Source organism: Heteronotia binoei, chromosome 21 (assembly GCF_032191835.1).
Source record: "Heteronotia binoei isolate CCM8104 ecotype False Entrance Well chromosome 21, APGP_CSIRO_Hbin_v1, whole genome shotgun sequence".
NCBI classification, from domain to species: domain Eukaryota; kingdom Metazoa; phylum Chordata; class Lepidosauria; order Squamata; family Gekkonidae; genus Heteronotia; species Heteronotia binoei.
This window is the reverse complement of record NC_083243.1, coordinates 178,550,429-178,571,968: the sequence shown is the minus strand read 5'-3', so window position 1 is coordinate 178,571,968 and position 21,540 is coordinate 178,550,429.

Here is a 21,540-nt window from a genome sequence, read left to right as displayed (position 1 = left end):
CTTATTTGGTAGATGAGGCGACCTTCGGGGCGGTCGAGTAAGCTTTTGGCATGTTGCTACAACCCCCCACACAAAGCGACAAGAAAGCTCTTTTTTAAAACCAAAAAAAGAGTTTATTTAAAGATAGGCTTAAAAATTATCATTAAGAGCAGTGAGCCAAAACAATAACGTTGCAAAATATACTTAACTAAAGGCACCATATGGTTCCTAAGAAATTAGGCAACAAAGTCCATTGAATCCACAAACAAAGAGCCCCAGCGTAGAGTCTAGGGTTCCAGAGTCTAGTCCAATCGTCCCGTAGAGGGCCCAAAGAAAAGAAAAAGATAATCTTTTATTCTTAAGGAGCCCTCGTGGTTAGATTCGAAAAACCCAATCAGAACTCAACTTCACAAAATAACATTAATGAGACCCAGGTAAGGGTGTCAGCCCCAGGTGTCTCCCTTCAGTTCCCTGGGCAACAAATTTGCAGGTGCACCAACTCAAGGCCCTCTCTAATGGGCCTGACCTTTAGGTTCTAGGGCTTTGCCAAAAGAAAAAATAAAACATTTAAAAATTTATAAGCAGGCCTCAAGCCTGCCCAAACTTAAAATTTAAAAGGAACCATATATAATCTTGGTCCACAGCATTACACTACCAATAAAATATAACCTAACCTTTCACTGTACAAATTTCATGTCATAGCATTAAAAATGCTAGGACCTGAAACAAAAAAGAAAAAAATGGGGGGGGGGACAGTTGTTGACCCCCTGCCCAGTCTTCTGTATTTCGATTATACCATTTAAAAATGGGAATACTGGGGGGGGGGGGGGGGAACTATGATGTATTCTGTCTTTTGGAAAGAAGGAAAAAGCTTTCACTTGCGCTAAAGGCAGCTTAGTTCTGGTCTAAAAATTGTCTTCGTTAGTTCTTTTCTTTATTATAAATAGTGAAAAGTTGATTTCCACAAATAGCATTCGAAAACCAGTGTCCGTTTCATCTCTAGATCAGTGTTATGTGCAGCTACACTGATACGTTCTCAGTTCAAAACAAGTAACATGTGCAGTGGTTTTGCACCTCACAGCTGGCATCATTTTGCATGTAGTAGTAGTAGTACTTTATTCACGGTCATCCGACCAGCTTAATACAAACAAAAACAAAATCATAAAAACAAACCCATCACCTCTTACACAAAATTCCTGACGCCAACTATTGCACATATTGTTAAAACTCATAACCAAGATTTACACTCTCAATTTCCCTCCTTTCCAACTAAGCAACATAACAGAAACGGGCAATCTTAGATGAAACATCAGAATGAGCGTCAGACAGGAGGAAGGCAATCTGCTTTTGCATGGCCAGGAAACCACTGCCGGCACAGATTAACAGTTTGCTAGCTTGCTTGGATTACCTGTCTCCCAGGTTCATCGTAGCCAAATTATTACCATTTAAAATCAACTACAGCTCGAGTTTATAGGCTGCTTTTGTGCCTGTGCATCTAGCAGCGTTTATCATTCTGGATCATGTTCAGAATTACTACATTTTTCTAGACATTATGGCTTCCAGAAGTCCGGCACAGGAGCTCACAGCCACATTAGGGCTTGGAGTTCCTTTCCAAAGCATCACGAGGGGCCTGCCTTCCCCCATACATATTCCTAAAATGAAACAGAACAGATGCCATTATTTGCCCCGCTGGAGGGGCTCCACTGCAAGTTTCCATGTACACAGAGCCTATGTGATCGAGCAAGCAACACCCTTTATGCCATTTTGGCTCTGGAAAACATCACAGAGGGAAGGCAAACTGTCCCAGGCTGAATTGGGCCCAACAGCAACTTTAAAACAACAACAATTTTGTTGTTAGCCGCCGTGAGCCTGCTTCGGCGGGGAGGGCGGGATATAAATAAAAGGTGATTGATTGATAAAAGAAATTCCAACTGCGAAATCCAAACCCCGATGTCTGTGAAAGCCCCTATGGAAGCCATAATGTCACTTCTCGGTGAACACAAACATGGTGTCAGGTGAACAAAATGTTTGCATCTGGCATGCAATACAGGAAAGCCTTGCATCGTCCCACCGTCACCATCACTACCCCCCAACAGGTTTAATCCAGCCATGGAAAGCATCTCTTTTGTCATCAGTTGTGTTAGGTTGGACACAGAGAGGGGGAAAGGGGGACAGTTGTGAGAAAGCAGAGTGCACACGTGGAGAACATTTGCAACATAATTTAGAACAATTTGGAGTGCTCAATAAAAGGCAAATATTTCAATAAAAGGCAATATTTAGGGGAGGGACGGTGGCTCAGTGGTAGAGAATCTGCTTGGGAAGCAGAAGGTCCCAGGTTCAATCCCTGGCATCTCCAAAAAAGGGTCCAGGCAAATAGGTGTGAAAAAACCTCAGCTTGAGACCCTGGAGAGCAGGGGAGAGACGGTGGCTCAGTGGCAGAGCATCTGCTTGGGAAGCAGAAGGTCCCAGGTTCAATCTCTGGCAACTCCAAAAAAGGGTCCAGGCAAATAGGTGTAAAAAAACCTCAGCTTGAGACCCTGGAGAGCCGCTGCCAGTCAGAGAAGACAATACTGACTTGGATGGACCAAAGGTCTGATTCAGTAGAAGGCAGCTTCATATGTTATTTCTGAGAGCTCAAAAGTGCTGTGTGCAATTTGCGATCAAACTGAAATTTGAATATAGGATTGCTTGTACATCACTGATTAAAAGGCATCGACTGAACATACCAGTCATGCCCAAGTAAGGTTGCCAGCCTCCAAGTGGGGCCTGGAGATCTCCTGCTTTTACAACTGGTCTCCAGTTGGCAGAGATCAGCTCTCCCGGAGAAAATGGCTGCTTTGAAGGGTGGACTCTATGGTATTGTCCCATGCTGAGGCCCCTCCCCTCCCCAAACACTGCCCTCTCCTGGCTCCACCACCAAAGTCTCCATGTATTTTCCAACAAATACCTGGCAACTTTAGGCCCAAGTGGGACCATAATTTTCAAGCAACTTTCAAAATGCTAGCAGGTTCAGATTTTTAAAGGGGTGGTGAAGACAGAGAGAGCAAAAAAAAAAAAAGATATACTAAGAATTAAGTAGCGTTTAAAGCCTAAATCTAAAAATTTATAGCTCTGCAGTGTGAAAATATTCTGCCTGACTAGACCCCAAATAAACATTATGGAGTACTCCTCATTCAGCACTTATAAAGACTTCCTGTCAGAATAAGGATCTGTTACTATTTGCTCTGATGGCTAATAAAAGTCAGGGCTTTGAACTTTAGACTTTTTTTTGAAAATCTAAACCTGCTTGGCTTCGGTTTGCAAGCTTTGACTATTATTATTCAGGTGTAAGCTAAATGAAAAGACTCTTTCTCCTCCCAAAGTGCCTATTGATTACAATAATACCTTTTCTGTTGTGTCTTGGGGCAGAATTATGTTACCCATATTCTGTGATACTTTTCCACAACATATTTTTTTAAAGAGTGGGGTTGTGAATAAAGGAGGGGACAAGTGCAGTGAGGGAAAGACTATTTAACTCTTTCACCTTGTGCTGTTTTCTTGCCAGAAATTGCTAACCCTGACTTATTTTGCCCTTGCTGTAAAACCTTCAAGAGTGCTGACAGGGTTAAATGTGAACCCATGATGGTGCTGACAGAGTTAAATCAGACTGAGGGTGTCTTGAAAAATAGGCTGGGAATGTAACCTTTCTTCAAAATCATGCATTTTGACTCCAAAACATGCCTTTAATCCTGTAATTACACTATGAGCTTGTTTTTGCAGTAAAGGAAATGGGAGCTTGTCTCCAAATGGCTCTGGGGTTGACCTAAAATTACAGGGTTTGTCTGCCCAAATGGACACTAGCACTGAATGTCCCACCTCCCTCTGCCCCATCATAAAACCTTGGACTGATGCACTCAAGACTATCCACAGCCAAAATTGACAGTTCCTACAGCAAATACATCACATGAGAGGAAAGTTTACATTCTTGAGCTGGGCTTCAGTCAGCCCCAAGAGTTATGTGCCCTTAATTGGGAAAATCCAAGTTGTCTATAGGATTCCTGTATGTTCTCTCCTACATGGCAAGTATCAGCTCTGGGACATAAGAAAAGAAAAAAAGCCTCCAGGCCATCACAGTGCAAATCAGAACCCTTTGAAGTCGTTATTCATGATAGAAAAAAAATATATGCTGAGGATCATGGATCTTCCAGATCACAGGTGGCCAAACTGTGGTTCAGGAGCCACATGTGGCTCTTTCACATATATTGTGTGGCTCCCAGAAGTCAAGGAGGAACAATGCAGGCTTACTCTCATGTAATTGTGCTTAGCATCGGGACCTCAGTCACCCTCTGAACACTGACCCATAGGTAGGCAACATTTCTGCTGTGTGTGAAATAAGGAAGGAGGGGGAAATAGGCAGGCTTGTAAGCTCTTCTCCTTCACCACAGAGGTCACTCGGAAACATAGAGAGGGTGAAAAAGAGTGCAAGAGCCAAGGGAGCCACTGGAAGAAGGGACACAATTAAAGAGGGTGGTGCAGGGTCTCCCCATAGTTTCATAGCTTTTGTAGGAGCTGTGCTTACTAACCTTTGTGTCGAGGCAAAGAGAGATGCCTAATGATGCAAACAGTGGTCAGTGATTTATATGGTACATGTATATTTCCTTCTCCCAGTGATGCCAAACAACAGTTCCCTAAACTTTCCTCACGCTGGTCTAATGGAAACTCTTATTCCAGCTTTTGTTTTTTTTAAAAGTCTCCTACTAGCATGGTCACATTGTAAAGTAAACGCATGTGTATTTTAGCATTCTGTGCAAAGAAAGTATTAAGAGTTTTAATAAAGACGCGTGTGTAAAATATTTGTTCATGTCTTATGACTCTCAAACATCTGACATTTATTCTATGTGGCTCTTACATTAAGCAAGTTTGGCCACTCCTGTTCCAGATCTTCTTTGTGGTCTCTGTGCAGGCCACACACTGGATACTGTACCTGAATTGGACCTCAATGGGAAACTTTTAGAACTGTCTTTTTTGGTGGCCTTTCCCACCACCCTGGGGAGCAGGCAACCACTGTGCATCCCTGGAGCTGAGGGAAAACCCCACTCCCCACTCAGTTCCTTCTTGACTGCCACATCGGCTGGATGGGTTTTTCTCCTCATCTCTTTCCCTTGACATTTTCTTCAACTTGACTTAAACTACTTGAGTATTCTCACTTTCACCCATTCTCTTCTTATAAAATGAACAAAAATTGTTTTTTCCTCACTTTTTTTTTTATTTTTCTCACCTCACTCCCCGCTTTCCTCCTTTCTCCGTCACTAAGAGGAAGCAAATGGAAGGAACTCCCTTTTAAAGAGGTGCCATGACTACAATGCTAAGATCCCTTCAACCAATTGTCATAACCACTGCTTGTTTTGTCTTGGACTGATATTTGTCCTTATTGTGCCAAATTTATGAGACAGGCTAGGAAAAACAGAGCCACTTGTCTCTGGTTGAGTCTTCTCTTTGACGGGCAATGGCACAGTCCTCAGGTTCCCATGCCTCCCCCATCCAAATCACTGGATGATTCAGTTCCTCCAAGTTCCACCTTGGACCCAACCAAGGCACCAAGCAGGAATTGATCAAACGTCTCTTGTCAACATCTATGCCTCTGAAATAAAAGGAGTCAAAACCATCCACATCAAAAGCCCACACTGATATTGACTCTGACACTGAAGGTTGTTCAATCCATTTGAGTTAACGGCCTTTCCAAATCTTCATCATCTGTGCAAACTCTGACCAAGTCTTCGGGTGAGAATGATGCCCAACCTCAACCACCAGCTCTAAGTGGTCCTCTGATCCAACAACTGGTCATCATTTCCTTTCCATTGGACATATGAAGCTGCCTTATACTGAATCAGACCCTCGGTCCATCAAAGTCAGTATTGTCTACTCAGACTGGCAGCGGCTCTCCAGGGTCTCAAGCTGAGGTTTTTCACACCTATTTGTCTGGACCCTTTTTTGGAGACGCCGGGGATTGAACCTGGGACCTTCTGCTTCCCAAGCAGATGCTCTACCACTGAGCCACCGTCCCTCCCCTCAGCGCCACCAGTATACTGTTAAGAGTCAGATGATTGCCAGCTATTGAACCAACCACTGTCTCGAGTCCAAACTCACACCTCTTGACACCAGGGTCGTCTCGTCACTCCAGGGACGACTCTTGATCACACTCCTGTTGTTCCGCGAGTGATTGCTCCTACTATTGAGGCATGACTGATCAAGCCCAATGCTCTTCAGCGTTGAAGTCTCCCTGATCCCACAGCATGCTTCTATCATACTCCTGATGCGATCGCTATTATCACTAGACATTGAGGTTGCAATACCTGAGTTGCTACCAAGCCTCCTTCTAGATCCATTCTCAGTCTCATCACAGTTCTTGCTCCTGCTACTATGAGCATCAAGGAATGAGCTATAGCCACCAACCAGACCAACGCTTCTCAGTTTCACTCCACTCCTTGTTGATTCTTAACTGCAGACCATCCCGTGCTTCAACCATCAGGCACAACTGTTCCCCTGAGTGAGTCTTCAATCTCCAAACCGCACTTGGTCCCAATCATGGTGGAACACAAGCAGGGAACCCAGGAAGAGCCTTCTACTGGCTGCCACCACTCTGCTAAGGGTCTGCCTGGGAGGGCCCAGAGCATCCCCCACCCACCCCTGTGTCTCTCTTCTTAACAAACACCTTCCGCCCTCTTCCAACTAGCCTTTTAAGATGAAACCAGAATTAATATCAAGCCATTTTGTACAAACAGAGATTGTAGCACCATTGTATTGTTTTTAGATTAATTTTAACGTTAACTTATATATTGTATTTATTTATGGCACCTGTTTATTGATTGTATTTCTTTGTTTTATTGCTATATGATATTTATATCATGCTTTGTAAGCCACCCTGAGCCTGCCTTGGTGGGGAGGGCGGGGTATAAATAAAAACGTATTATTATTATTATAATTATTATTATTATTACTGTCTGTGACTGAAGAGATGTGAGGACCTGGGCAGTATAACAACAGATTTATTATTTATTTACTTATTTTATTTATATCCTGCCCTCCCCGCCAAAGGCAGGCTCAGGGCAGCTCACAGATTAAGGTTCACGCAATCAGATTAGCATGACCAAACAAGATAAAACAAAAATAAAAAGATAAAAACAAAAGAACAATTATTAAAACATCCCCAGGTGCTGGTACAGTAGTTTCAGACAACGATTAGAATTCTAATGGTGGTAAGTAGCTAGATGGCCGATATTAGATGTTCTAAGAGGTTCCCAGATCACCATAGCGTGATGAGATAGAAACATTGGTAGTGTTTTATGGGCCTGTCCCATTGCTGCAGGTGTTGCCATTATGAAAATACATGGTGGAAGAGTGTCGTTTTGCAGGCCCTGTGGAACTGTGAGAGCTCTCGCAGGGCCCTGACCTCCTCCAGTAACTCATTCCACCAGCTAGGGGCAGCAACGGAAAAGGCCCTAGTTCTAGTTGATTTAACTATATGCTGGGAACTGTCAGCAGGTTTTGAGACCCGGACCAAAGTGCTTGCTGGGACATATGTAGGGAAAGGCGGTCCCTAAGGTATGCAGGACCCTGGCCATATAGGGCTTTAAAGGTAATGACCAGCACCTTGAAGCGAATCCGGTACACTATCAGTAGCCAGTGCATTGCTTTCAGCACAGGCTGAATGTGTTCCCGTAAAGGAACTCCCATTAACAGTCTGGCTGCAGCATTCTGCACTAGCTGGAGTCGCCGGATTTGGGACAAGGGCAGCCCCATGTAGAGGGCATTACAGTAATCTAGTCTCGAGGTGACCGTAGCATGGATCAATGTTTCCAAGATGTCGCATTTGAGAAAGGGGATCGACTGCCTTGCCATCCGCAGATGGTAAAAAGCTGATTTGGCAGTGGCAGCTACTTGGACCGCCATTGTTGGGGAGGATTTATTATACGTTCTCAAAAAGAAACAAGTGGATTGTAAAAATTTTTAGTGCAGCAGTGAAAGATAGAAACAATAAAGGTGATGCAAAGAAAATAACAACCCTGAAGCAACTAACTAAATGTTCCCTTTCTCTGATGCCAACTGACTCACCACCCCTTGGTTGGAGGATCTCTTCCAGCTGCAACCTTGCTCCAGCCCAGTCTTTCCAGAGGGAAGACTTCCCTGTCTATAGCTAGTCTTTTTACCCTTTCCTCCCAGGTCCCACCCCTCTAGCCTTCACTGGGCAAGTTTTCCCTCCAAACTTCTGTCCATCCAGTTAGAGGGACAGAAAGGAAATGTAGGCCTGGATACTGTTCCAATGCAGGCTTCCCTGGACCTGTAGGCCCCACTAGGCAAGGGATCATAATACACCCGATCAATGATACTATTCAACATCCTGGTCTAGAAGAAATTGCATTAGACTCTTTGGACCCATCTGATGTGGAATTTTACCTTCCTGGTACCGATGTTGAAGATGCCGTGGATTCTCTCACTGAACATCAATTGGAAAGACAATCAGATGATGCAAAGGGATTTTTGGACCTTCTACACCAATGGCAATGACTCTGGGCATACAGTTGGCTACATATGTCCTTGTGGTAACAGATGCTGTATACGACATCTTTTAGTCTGACCCTCCAACCACATCAGTATTGCTTATGCTACCTGTCCATGTTGCCATGTTATTTATTTATTTAAATTTCTATTCTGCCTTCCCCACAAGCGGGCTCATGGTGGATCACAAAAGCAGAATCTAAGCATATTAAAAAGTTTTAGTACATATTAAATATAAAGTATAAAATAGTTTAAAACAACATAAATCAAAACTATTTGTCCATGTACACTGTTTGTCCATGTGCAAAGATTTCCAGTTGCTGCCATTGGTCTCTAGATCTTTTTATTCTGGGCCACATGAAGATAACAGCTTCAGCAAGGGAGGCTGAGATTTTATTAGATGCCCACCATCTTAGCCAAAGATCTGGCAGAATAGCTCCATTTTACAGGACCTGTGGAACAATAATAAGTCCTGCAGGGTTTTGATCTTTGATCTCTTCCATTCCACCACCGATGACACACTGAACTCAGTTGATGATGGCTGTAAGTGGGCCATAAATCTGGGTGTCATTCCACTTCCACCTCACTGACATGTTAAACTCAAAACCTGGAAGCCTTAGTATCAATGCCAACAACATTCTTCACCAACCTCAGAACTTTGAAAACAATGCCATGCTTCAACAAAACATATTTACCAGCCTAGAACGAAGACAGCTACAACCAAGAAGTCTAACCAACAATCAAAATAGTCTTTTTGACTTCTTGGTGAGCCACATTGAAACCATACCATTTGCCATGACCCCACTTGTAGGAATGTGATCACTCCAACCTGGGAAAACATCACCACCAATGCTTGCATTCTCTCAGTCATCCAGGTGGGGTACACTGTAGAGTTTGAATCCATACCTCGAGCTCCTCACTTCATCATCACACCTCCATCTCCTCTGCTCCTAGAAGAGGTACAGGATCTTCTCTCCAAGGATGCTATTGAGCCTGTACCTCCCACACAGTATTGTCAAAGTATTCACAATCAAGTTCCAAGAGGGATGGGGGCATGTGTCCCCTCATGGACCTCCAGGGACTCAAGAAACATATCAGAAAGACACCTCGAGTTTTCACAAAGTGCATGGTGATAGTGGCAGCTGCTCTTGGCACTCTGGGTGTACTCATTTTCTGTACATAGATGACTGGCTTCTCATGTTTCACTTCTCATGTTTCATCAACTGCAACACAGCCTTACTCTAGCCCTCCAACTTCTCAACTCTCTTGAACTCTTTGTGAATTGAGAGAAGTCTCCTCTTAATTCATCCCAGTTAATCAATTTCCTAGTGCCTAGTTGGACACTGTTCAGTACAGGGCATACTTTCCCATGGACAGAGCACTAACTATTCAGGTACTAGCACAGCATTTCTTCTCATTCCCAGCTCAATGGGGCTGTCATGATGCAGTACCTTCTGGGCCTTATGTCTTCAACAATTTTTGTTGTATCTCTGACAAAACTTCATATGAAACCTTTACAACTGTGATTCATCCAGCATTACAATCCTGTGACTGTTCCACAGTCCATGATCCTAACTGTTCCTCATCAATCCTTCTGTCCCTTCATTGGTGGACATTAATGGAGAATCTCTTACCCAGAATGTGTTTTTGACAACGGGATCTGTATGTTTTAATATATACTAATGTCTTGCTATGGGGAGGGGGAGCCCACTGTGAGGATTTTCATGTACAAGGCCAGTGATCCTCACACCAACAACTTTTTCACATAAATGCCAAAGAGCTTTTTGTTGTCTGGGAAGCTCTAATTTCATTCTTTCCAGTCTTTATTTTATCAGACTTATCCTGCCCTCCCCTGGCGGGTTCAGGGGAGCTCTTGAAGGGCAAAGTTGTACAGGTTGTCACAGACAATGCGGTAACCATAGTTCATATAAACAAACAAGGTGGGGCAGCTTCTATTACACTGTACCAGTTGGCAATTGACTTGTGGAACTGGTGTGTCCTCGTCAGGTCCTCCTGATGGCAGTCCATCTACCCAGTGCACAAAATGTTCAAGCAGATACTCTTAGCAGGAGAAGTACAATAGAACATGAGTGGACACTCAGTTCAACTTATCTTGTTCTAGTTTTCCAGAAGTTCAGTTACCAAGACTTGGATGCTTTGCCACTGCATGCAACACAAAGTGCCCACTTTTCTTTAGCAGAACCCAGCCATCTTGTGTATCTCTGGGAGATGCTTTCCTGCATCAATGGACTCAGCATCTGTTCTACATGTTCCCACCATTTTCACTAATTCTTCGAGTACTGCAAAAAATTCAGGCTGACCACATGTCCTGCATTCTCATAATGCCGTGGTGGCCCAGACAACCCTGGTTTCCATTTCTGCTACATCTTTACAGGGGTCAGTACCTTTGTCTGCCACAGATTCTGGATCTTCTTTCTCATCAAGCCAGCAGAGCCTTCCACCACGATCTCGACTTCTTCAAATTGATAGTGTGGAGGATTCTACCTTAACCTCCCCTCCTCAGGTTGCCAAAATACTGATGAATGCTAGAAAACCATCAACTAAGCACTCCTACAGTTTGCAGTGGAGATATTTTAGTGTGTATGCTTCATCTAAAGGTCTCCATCCCAAAACTACACCATTGCCAGACTTACCATACCTCAGTTTCTCTTCTACTAAAGTCCATCTTTCTGCAACAGAAACTACAAGTCTAATGTAGGTCAGAAAAAACCTGGGGGTCTTTGAGGGTGGGACCGGGAGACTTTGGGAGTGGAGCCAGGAGTCTTTCACATTCCCTAAAATAAATAAATAAAAATATAGTACTGGCCAGCTGGCTGGGGGTGAGAAAGAGCCTGCAAAACTGGGAGATACCCTGCTGGAACCCAGGGATTGGCAAGCCTACTTCAGGCCTATTCCACCAGGGCCAAGTCCACTTCCTCTGCTTCCTGGCTGGCATTTTGCTGGAGACGTTTGTGTTGCTGAAACATGGTCTTCTCCTTCAGCCTTTGCAGCTCACTATACTCTGAGCATTAAGGCCCAGAAGAATGCCACCTTCAGGCGAGTGGGTTCTCAAATCCATCTTCCACTGATGATACTTTATTTTTTTCTCAAATTTTTACTGGTGAGCGAAAAGAAAAAAGAGAGAAAATAAAAATTTTACTCTTATTCAATTATCATTCATCTCTGACTAGTTATTACGTTGATGTTCTCTGCCAGCATCCTCCAGTCACTATCTGTCAGCTCTCTAGTCACCCTGTGTGTGGCCTGCGCAGAGACCATGAAGAAGATAAACAGGTTGCTTCCCTTTAACTGATGATCTTCGGGTGAACATCTGTGCAGTCACACCACCCTCCCGGCCTTCCCCACTGCTGGCTTCTTTTCACTTACTTTGTGTTGATTGGACTTACCAGCGGCGCACCGAAGGAACTGAGTGGGAGGTGTGGTTTTCCCTCAGCTCCAGGCATGCATGGTCAATGCCTGCTCCCCGGGGTGGAGAGAAAGCACACCAAAAAAAGAAAGCTCTAAAAGTTTCTCAGTGAGGTCCAGTGAAAACTCAGTACCCAGTGTGTGACTGCACAGACGACCACTTGAAGATCATCAGTTACAGGTAAGCAACTTCTTTTTTCTTGCCTCCCTGCTTTCACCATATGCATGGCTTTCTTTCTCCTTCATTTCCTGAGCCCCCTAAAACTGCACACATTCATAGGCTATTTTCAGACATAATACGATCCTTAATAAGGGTTTAAAGTTGGCTCATTAACCACAGTCTTAACTAAAGTTTGGCATAATGTATAGTCCTAGAAATCCTGGTTTAATCTTGGCACCAGCCTTGCAAAACATCTAGCTATAAACCATGGTGGACTGGGTCTAAAAATATTGGTTGCCAGGAGACCTAGGGAGCCCACCTGCAACTATAAGGCTATCATTTAATTTTTGTAAGAAATAAATAATTTAAAAAAAAAACCATGTGGAAAAAAGGTACAATTAAAACTTTTGCGAAATATATATTACTATATATATATATACGAAATATATATTACTATATATATACTTTTGTGAAATATATATTAGCAATTACAGTGTACATATATTGTACATACTACTGGCAGTATACAGTAGATACTAAATGCAAATACAAATTGCATTTTCTCCAGGGGAGCTGATCTCTGTCAACTGGAGGTCAGTTGTAAAAGCAGGGGATCCCCAGGCCCCACCCGGAGGCTGGCAACCCTAAATACAACGTAAATTTTAGTTGCATTACAGTAATGATACTGAAACTTCTATTTTCTTTTTCTCTCTTTTTTTTCCTCTTATATTTTCAACCTGCTAAAAGGTCATTCATATTTTTAACATATTGCCTAATGTTTAAGGGGGGTCCACACGGCCCACTTGCCATTGAGCAAGCTGACACCCTGGCCAGTTTGCCACTGGCTGTAAAGAGTGATTATCTGTGAGTTGAATCCTTGTTTCACACACTACCCCTAGTTCAAATAAGCCATGGACCGTTTTCACACACAGCTCACCTCGCAGTCACAATCCTGTTCCCTCCGTAGCGTCTGGTCGGATTTCCCACCATCTGCGCCGAAGTTACAGGAAGTGCCACAGCTTTTGCGTAGCAAACGTAAACCGCTAAAACCCAGTTTACGTTTGCTATGCAAAAGCCGCAGCACTTCATGTAACTCCGGCGCAGATGGTGGGAAATCTGACAGACGCTGCGGAGGGAACAGGATTGTGACTGCGAGGTAAGCTGTGTGCGAAAACGGTCATGGTTTCATGTTATATCTGAGTTATGCCATACAATAAGCTCTATTTGATCACAGAAGAGGAGAAAAGTTGTGTCAGCTAATCCAATCATCTATTTTAGTCAGTGTAGCATATATTATTGGTTTAAATATTGTGGTCTGTGGGACCTACAATTTTTGTGATAGTTTACCATTCAGAGGTTTCTCTGAGGAGACTAAATGTAATGTGAGGAAATTCCACCTGTCATAAGAGCTGTTTCTCTGAAAAAATGACTTTTTGTGCAGTCAGGGCAGCGAAAGGTCTTTTCTAGTCCCACTGTTTTGTTCTGGAACTTTTTGTCCACACTTGTCATTTGAGGAAGGACTTCCATAGCAGAAGCAACATGAAAGGCTTCTCTAAGTCTGGAAGTTAAAAAACTACCCTGTACATCTTTAAAGGTTGGGAAACAGCAGTCATTGTTCCACTTTACAAGAAAGGGAAGCCAGATAATGCTTCCAATTACAGACCCATCACTCTATTGTCTATAATTAGCAAACTGTATGCTAATCATCTTTAAAACAAATTGGTAGACTGGTTATCCAGTAATGACATCATTCCAATGGAACAAGCTGGCTTTATGGAGGGTAGATACACACTAGACCATTGTTTGGTCCTTCAGCATTTTATCAAAAAGTCTGGTAACAAAGGCCTATATGTGGCCTTTGTGGACCTTAAGGCTGCTTTTGATTCCATCTCCAGGGTCAAGTTGTGGGATAAATTAGAGTCAACTTCAATTGATAAAAGGCTCCTTTTTTAAATTAGATCCATATATATCAGAACACCACCCTAAGAGTTAAATATAACAAGAAGGGACAGCGCACAAAACCCATTACCACATGGAAGGGGGTCAGACAAGGATATCTCCTTGCCCCTTTACTCTTTATTTTCTATATAAAGGACGTAGTAAAGCTGTTTAATGTAAACGAACATCATCCACCCAAATTGACTCACAAACATATTTCAGTGTTGCTTTATGCTGATGATGCCGTTCTGCTCTCAAGAACTCCAGTGGGATTAAAAAGAGCTCTTAGCAGCTTTACTACATATTGCAATGAACAGCAGCTTGTAATTAACTATGATAAAACCAAGGTAATGTCTTTTAATAAATCCCCCAAAGTGAGATGCTGGTCAATGAATGGACAATGTCTGTCCCAAGTTTCCTCCTTTAGATATTTGGGGATGGTGGTACAAGCCTCTGGTACAACAGTAATTATGTGGCGGACAAAGGAGAAAAGATGGCTTTGGGTATTATAAACTTCTTTAGGTCAAAGGGGGGAAATTTTGTTCCAGCTGCCCTTAAGCTTTTCAAATTTAAGATCATACCACAATTACTGTACGGAACTTTTCTAGGCCCCTCTGAGTCTCGTTTTTTTGCCTTTAGAATGGGTCACAAATTGTGTCTCAAATTCTATGATTTGATTAGAAGCAGGGATGGTGAAAATAACTGCCAGAATAACTCTTTCCTCATTAAACCTTTCGTTTAAGAAATATAAAAACTTTTGCGGTCTTGCACTGTTAATTTTGCAGGATGATTTTCAATCAAGCTGGCTTAAAGAAGTCCAAACTAAGTTATCTCAGCTCGGACTTTCCCCTGATACAGTTTTTCATTTGAGCCATGATACAGCTAGACAGCTTTTTAAGCAGAGAGTGGAAGAAACAGAACGTCAGATTGACATCTCCAATTCACCAAACTTCATTGTTGCCTCCCAAAGACATTACCTTCTTCAACCGTCCCCTTATCTATATAGCCTGGAGAATGCCAATCAGAGAAGGGCCTTTTCTCTTGCAAGGTTAGCTGTATTGCCATCAGCAGTGGTCGAGGGTAGATATAATAAAATCCCTCAAGCTGAGAAAGTTTGTCCCTGTAATGTTGGTGCAATAGAGACAACAATTCCTTTTTTTTCTTCATTTCCTGATATATAATGATATTCGTTTGATGTTTATTTCTCCAATACTATCAAAAGGTTCCAAAATCTCCGACAAAGAGATTGTTAACAAGTTTCTTTCTAATAAGAACCCGGAGATTAGTAAAAAAAATTGCGAAATTCTGTACTCAAGCAATGAAATTGTGCTCCATTTATGTTTCTCAAGAAACTGTGGGAAGCTGAATTGCATAACAGCCTTGCTAGAGCTGTAAATCTATGTATTTAATTTTAGTAAGTTTTAATCATTTTATTGTGTGATTGTTGCTATATTTATATATTTCTATATTGGCCATGGGCTGTTAATAAATCTAAATCTAATCTACCCTGTACAGTTTGGTATACTATATATTCTGACATAAACCACTGTTGTTTAAAAAGAAGAAAAATATGATGCTGATTTAGGGCTGGGGTGGGGTGGGTTGGCCAAACCGTAGCTCAGGAGCCACATGTGGCTCTTCCACACATATTGTGCAGCTCCCAGCGGTGGAGGAGGAACTTATGCTGGCTTACTCTCAAGTAAGCATGTTAGTATGCGTGACCAAGAGGTCGGCGTTTATTTTTGCAGTGTGTGAAGAAGCCGGGAAGGAGGGGGAACTAGGCAGGCTTGCAAGCTCTTCTCCTCCACCACAGAGGTCACCCAGAGACCTCGAGTGGAGAAAGGGAGCACAAGAACTGGGTGAGCCACTGGAAGGAGGGACAGAATTAAAGAGGGCAGTGCAGGGTTCCCCCTTAGCTGTCTTTACTAACCTTGGTGTCAAGGCAAAGAGAGACGTATAATGATGCAAATGGTGTTCAGTGATGTATATGGTACATGTGTGTTTCCTTCTCCTACTGATACTGAAACATAGTTCCCTATGGCAACTGTTATTACCAGCTTTTGTTTAAAAAAAAAAGTCTTCTTCTAACATGATCATGTTGTAAAGTGCATAAATATGTATTTTATCTTTCTGTTCCAAGAAAGTATTAAGAGTTTTAAGAAAGACGTGTGTGTGATATTCATGTCTTGCAGCTCTCCAACATCTGACGTCAGAAATACTGACAGAACGGTGCACAAGTGTCATTGCAGGATGACTTTGGTTATACTTGTATCAACTTATATGAAGCTGCCTTATACCAAATCAGACTATTGGTACATCAAAGTCAGTATTGTCTACTCGACTGGCAGCAGCTCTCCAAAATCTCAGGATCGGATCACACTACCTGATCCTTTTAAACTGGAGATGCTGGAGACTGAACTTTCCAAGGAATGCTAGGAATTCTGTAGAATGAGACCAGAATATATGTGCTCCATCTAGCACACTGGTGTTACACTGATAGTCGCTTCAGGGCTTTCTTTGTAGGAAAAGCCCAGCAGGAACTTCTTTGCATATTAGGCCATAAACCCTTACATTACCATTGTTTTACTCAGGGCTTTTTGTAGAAAAAGCCCAGAGAGGACTCGTTTACTTTTTAGGCCACACACCCCTGATGCCAAGCCAGCCGGAACTGCGTTCTTATGTGTTCCTGCTAAAACAAAAAAGCCCTGAGTTTTAAGAAAGACATAGAGTTCTTTTCCAATCTGCCTTCTGAGACGCTTTCAAAGGAGATGTTGACTACTGAACTCTGGGCCTTCTCTAGACATGCTGTTTTCATCTGTTGTACCTGTGTTTGTTTATTAATTTGGATATCTACTGAATGCTATCTGAATAAACAAATCAGAATAGTACAGATGGAAATGTTGGAGCTGGCAATTCAGTGCTAATCTACCAGAGCATGTTGGAGAAGCATCCCTTGATAAAAGATACGAAGAAGTAGCGATGATAGGGAAGCACTGTACTCTCCCAGTGATGTGAGACTCCACTGGTTAGAAACTACTGCAAAACAGTTGGGTGAAAGATACTCAGTAAGCATGACAGGCTATCAAACTGATTACTAAATATTTCTACTCCATGTGGATCTTTCTGGCTTTCGAAATATCAACTGCCAAGAACACTGCACTCAAAGCAAAAGCCAACGGCCCCACTTCAGTGGTATATAAAATCCTGGTTCCATGTTGCTTTGTGTAAATGCTTAGCAAAATCTTTCTTGTTGCAATGACAGTTATGTATCATCCAAGCTGTTCCATGTAACTTAATTCATCCCCAAAGTCTTTGACAACTATGCAAATCTCTTCCATTTTCCATTCCAAGTACTAGCCATATGGCCGGAGGGCTGCCTTTCCCAGAAGCAGCAGTACCCAAGAGAACACTTTACATCTCACTCTAGTATTTTCCAACCCAAGAATTGGTCTGTATCTTCTCCAGGACCATGTGGTTTTCCAAAAGTTTCTTGTATTATCATTCATACACCACAGGATACAATAGCAAATATGTCTAAGTTGGATGAGATATATGACCACAGTCCAACTACTTGGCCTTTAAAGCTGCTACCGAACTTTATGTAAGGGCAAAAATATAATGCATGGTGTCCTAAATCAGATACTAACATTCTGGTCTCTCTCTACCACACTTTAAAAGCCCTCTTCCCACTCAGGTTTGTTAAAGAACTTGGGTTTTTTTATTATCCTGGATGGTCTCTATTACTTTGGGCTGTGTCTTCTGTTATTTCCTGTTTACTTACCTGCTGGAGACTGAAGCACGTCGCATTTCCGGGTGAACTCCCCTCTTGCTAAGTCAAGCCGTTTGGAAAGTCTGAACCTTGCCTTCCATCTCCACTTCTTTTCCCCTTTTGTATCAGGTAGCAATATATGCATAAGCACATAATTGCCTCTGGCACTGTCAGTCATTGTGGCCAAGTAGTCATTCTGGATTGGAAGTCCCCCCCAAAAAACCATTTCTCCTGTTTCTGTGTCAGAGTTGCTGTTAAAGAGCATCCAATGACTGACATAAAGGTAAATGTACTGAAGTCAATGGGACTACCCTCATGTAAACATGCACTTTACCCCCCTCTCTCCATGTATTCCAAGGATGAGAGGTGAGTGAAGGGAAGGAGGTTGAGAGGGGCCAGAGCACTTGGCAGAGAAATTCTGGAGCTGTCAAAAAAGGAGCCAGAGCTTCAGATACACACTTGTGCACATGGATGATCTCAAAAAAAATGTCACAACAATCTGAATGATCAGCCATGGGGCAAATGTGCAGTGAAGCCAGTTCAAGGTATAATATTTCAAGTAGTTCAGCATCTGCAGTGGTGGCATTCCGCATTCAGCTACTGTGTGTTAATGCTCACAATTTTAACTTGTTTTTAACTCTATAAAAATTGTTTTCATGATGTACGTTTGAAAGTGGTGTTATTTTAATAGTTTAGAATGTAATTTTATCTCGTATGTTTCAAATTGTTCGCCAACTTGGTGGCCTTTGTAAGGGCAGAAAAGTGAGATATAAATTTTGTAAATAAATAAATTTGCTGGCTTGATGGATTTATAAATACCTCTGGGTCACCACGTCCCATCTAAAAAAACCAACATTTCATCTCTCTCTGCTACTTTTGCATCTGCTCCGTTAACAGCATCAATCGCCTGTCATTTAGGATGCTGTACACTCAGGACTTGATGGTCTGAACTGCAGTTCCCAGGTGGCAGTGGGGGGGGGGGGGGGAGAAATGCAAAGTGTGTGTGATCCAATTTAGAACACTTAATTAACATGAACCTTCCCTGCTTTGGGAGTCAGGCAGGCAAAACAGGCAGGGTTGGTACATTAGAAAGACAAGCTGCACAGCTTCTCCCTCTCTGAAAGGACATGGGGTTGAGCTGAAATCCCTGTTTGCTGTACATTTTGCCCTGAACTAGTGGACCAAATGTTATTCTCAGAGAGCAACAAAGTGTTCACAGTACAAACAAACAGAATACTTCACAGACTATTTGATCTAAAAGCTCATGTTGCTTAGCCAAAAACACATCTTTTCCATTTTTCAAGTTACAATTTCAAATAATGAAAAAGTTCTGTTTGGAAAGGCACAGTTGATGTTTCAGTTTTGTTGCCACACACCCTTCATCAGGCAAGTCTTATCCAAGCCTTCCAATTACCCACATTCATTCTGCACAGTCCTACATACATAAACAAGAGGGGATCCACAAAAACTTGTGGAGGACATCTCAACTTTCTCTAGGCCACTACTTTCTCTTTCCCAAAAGCCTCCATAGAATTTCTTACTTCCAGGCTTCTTTCCCACCCATCAGCCACTCTACATTTATCTGCACCCCTGGGCTTCTTTCAGTATGGGCTTTTTTCCATGCGGGCTTCTTTCTATGTGGGCTTATTTCCGTGTGGGCATTCTATGTGGGCAAAAGCAGGCCCGTAGCCATGGGGGAGGGCACGGGGGGGGGGGGTTGACAGCAGCTGGAAGGTGGGCGGAGGAGGCAGGGAAACTCATGGAATTTGTGCAAAGGGCTCCTCAAGAGAAGGCCTCTGTGCAAATGCCCCCCCCTGTCAAATTTCTTACCTTGGGGAACCCTCCACCCAAAATTTTCTGGCTACGGGCCAGGGCGAAAGCCGGACTGGTGTGGATCTCGAACAGAAGCATCCTCCAAAAAACTCTAAAACTATAGCACTACTGCCCTCTCAATAATTTTACCCCAAAAGGGTAAATTTGAGACCAGCCAGTAGTGTGCCAATTCAATCGGGTCTAATGTTGGTTTTTTTTCAAGAGATGGTAGACTACTGCCTCTTTAAGGGGCCTTGGAAAGAGCTCCTCAGAGAGGGATCTATTTATGATATTCCGTATAGAATATCGAAGCTCCATTCGGCAAGTTTTAATCAGTCAAGATGGGCAAAGGTCCGAATCACATGTTGTTGGGTGCACAGTGGAGAGAATTCTGTCAACTTCCTCCAGGCTGAGTGTTGTAAAACAGTCCAAAGCTGGTCCGGAAAACAGGCATGGAGCCTCGAGTTTGCATACCGTTTCAACTGTGGCAGGGAGGTCGCGATGGAGCGATGAGATCTTATCTGCGAAAAAAGTTGCAAAAGTCTCACGGCCAATATCCTACAATCCTACCCTACAATTCCTACCCTCCAATATCCTACAATCCTACCCTACAATTTGTTCTGCCTTGTGGCAGAGTTGTAAGAGTCCGAATAATATTAAATAATTGAGCCAGGCATGAATTTGAAGATGCAATCTTGGCCGCAAAGTAAGCTTTCTTTGTGGCTTTGACTGCCATCTCCTAGGACCTCATAAACTCTCTATAAGATGTTCTAGTCGCTTCGTCTCGAGTACACTGCCACCGCCTATCTAACCATCTGAGCCTCCGTTTCATCAGCCACAGTTCCAGGTTATACCACAGCGCCAGCTTAGAACAAGGGCGCAGAGGGCACCAGGGAGCAATCTCATTGATGGCTGTAGTGAGCTGGTCTTGCCAAGACTTAACCTAAACAGGTTTGGGGTGGCACATCCATACGGGCCTTCAGGACATAGCGGTTCAACCATGGCACTGCTTCTGCAGTAATTCGGTCCACTGTTAACTCCTGTCGCAAAGATCAAATCCAGCATGTGTCTGGCCTGATGCATGGGTGTCGTTACAAATTGGGAGAGTTCTAGTGTCGCCATGGATGACACTAGGCCCGCTGCCTGATTGGAGCTTGAGTCATTGGCTCATTGGAGCTTGAGTCATAGATTTTAATAAAATTAATTGCTTTAATTTTATTAATTTACAATCTGTCAAACTTTTTAATGTCAATACATTGTGGTACACCCAGTGACCATGACGAAAGACTATCTAACCCTAATAGTAAAAGCAACAATTATTTAACAACAGCAATAACTCAGATATACCATAATTCCTCATTGCAGATTAGCCAGTCTCTTTAAGCAACTACGTTTATCTTTCACCTGCTCATATCGCTGCACAGAAGTGGCAACCATGTCATGTAGTGCCTCATGTTTCCTCTTTTTCACCTCTAGGTGACCTACCTGTGCATTAATCAGTGTTGGTTTGTGACAAGCCAAGTCCCCCTGCAGTCCATCGAATAGAGACCACACACTGGGATGACTAAAAAGGAACAAGGAATTAATAACATTGCGAAATCCCTCACAACAGTTTATAGCCTGATGACCGTTCCGGGGTTGTGTCATGATGATTCCATATTCTTAATAGGAAACTGAGGATCTCTACCTGCTGAACCTTCAATAAATGTCGAAAAGAAGTACATGAGCACTGCATTGTAGCTGTCTTCATCTGGAAATGTGGCAGCAAGCTCATCAAAAACAGTTCTCACATTATTGATTGGGACAAAGGCTAATGCAGCAAGAGATTTCAGTGTAATTTTTATGTTTATATTAGTTCCATATTCAGTCTTCAAGTCAACACTGTTGATTTTCTTAATGAGACTCTGACACAGGTGAAAAT